Below are 1638 nucleotides of genomic sequence, written 5' to 3'. Positions count from 1 at the left end.
CCCCCCCCCGTCTCCCCGCAGACCCAGGCCCGCACACGCTGCGCAATCTCTTCTGGGCGGTGTCGGAGCCCGGCCCGGGGCTGCCCGAGTTCATCGCGACTGGCTCCGTGGACGGGCAGCTCACGGTGCACTACGACAGCGAGCGGGGGAGCGCGGTGCCACGCGCGGAGTGGATGGCGCGGAACCTGGACCCGCAGTACTGGGACGGGCAGACGCAGATCGCACAGGGCTGGCAGGCCGGGTTCCGGGTGGACCTGAACACGCTGCGTGGGCGCTACAACCAGAGCGCGGGTGAGTGCGGGGCCCGGTCACTGCCCCGGACCGGACACGGGGCTCGCGCTGCGGGGGGGGACAGAGGGGCTCACAGCAGGCTGGGGGGTCAGTGTGGGGAGCAGAGGAGGGGGACACCCGAGGGGGGGTCGGTGTGAATTGGGGGGGGCAGAGGGACTCACAGCAGGGTGGGGGCTGGGGGGGTCGCTGTGGGGGAGCCGGAGGAGGGGAACCCGCGAGGGGAGGGTCGGTGTGAATTGGGGGGAGGGGACAGAGGGACTCACAGCAGGGTGGGGGCTGCGGGTCTTTGGGGGGGGACCCACGGGGGGAGTTAATGTCACAGTGCTCGATGTGAACACCACGTTCCCATGCAGGGAAGGGTGGTAGGAATGGGGGGAGGGGATGGATGCAATGGGGGGCAGTGTCGGGGGGGGGGGGTCAGTGTGAATAAGGGCACCCGAGGCGCTGCACACGGGGAGGGGCTGGTGTGAATGGGGGAGGGGATGGAGGGGGGGGGGGGGGAGGGGGTTTGGGGGGGGGGGGGGGGGTGGGGGGGGGGGGGGGGGGGTGGGGGGTCTGGGGGGGGGGGTTCATGTGAAAGATGTGTTTGACACCCTCCAAAGTGTGAATCTCTTGCTGTCCCCTCACAAAACACCCAAGACATCTGCTCCCAGACCCACTTCCAGCTGCCTCTGCCCCCCTTCAGGGCCCCCTGCCCCCCAGGCTGGGTGTGGTCAGTCCCCGGCACAGCCGCACAGGTGTGAAGGCCACAAGGTCCCATCCGCCCCGGCTATGCCGGCCTGGCCCCATGGGGGGTGGGTGCCGTGGGGCAGGATGCTGTGGGGGGTGCGTGCTGTGCACGGGGGCTGGGGCGGGGGGGGGGCACCAGAGGCAGTTCCTGCCTGACCATTGACCCACTTACTGCCATCTGGAGAGAGGGAGGGGACCCAAAGGGAGTAGTGGGGGGAGGGATCTTGGGAGTGAGCTCCACCCCCCGTCTCCAGCCCAGCCGCACTCACCCCCCCCCCCTCCCTCTGCTGCTGGCTGAGATGGGGGCTTGGCTGGGGCAGCATCGGGGGTGGGAGGTGCCCGGCGAGGGAGCTGGCGTGTGTCCCTGGGCGGGTGTTGGGGCAGGTCCCCCCCTCAGTCGGCAGGACAGGGCAGGGCCCGTTAGTGTGTGGGTGGGTTTTGCTGGGTTTCAGCCTTTCCTGCAGTGCCCCCCCCCCGAGGGCGCCCAGCTCAGAGCCGAGGGGAGCAGGGGTTCGGCCTGACACACAAACACTCCCGTGGGGTGCGGGTCTGTCTGGCCGTTTCGCCCTCTCGGGGTTGGTGACACTGCAGCTTCCAACTTACCCCTGCTTCCCCCCC

The 1638-nt window shown here is 70.1% G+C and overlaps 1 pseudogene; it reads left to right on the top strand.

Annotated features, from left to right (window-relative positions):
- The first annotated feature begins 17 nt into the window (after nucleotides 1-17).
- On the top strand, nucleotides 18-378 carry LOC112121958 (annotated as a pseudogene).
- The last annotated feature ends 1260 nt before the right edge of the window (nucleotides 379-1638 follow it).

This window comes from Terrapene carolina, unplaced genomic scaffold (genome assembly GCF_002925995.2).
Source record: "Terrapene carolina triunguis isolate 2854851 unplaced genomic scaffold, T_m_triunguis-2.0 Scaffold8618, whole genome shotgun sequence".
Lineage (NCBI taxonomy): Eukaryota > Metazoa > Chordata > Testudines > Emydidae > Terrapene > Terrapene triunguis.
Note: the sequence above shows the minus strand (reverse complement) of the source record. Positions and strands in the feature narration are given on the sequence as shown.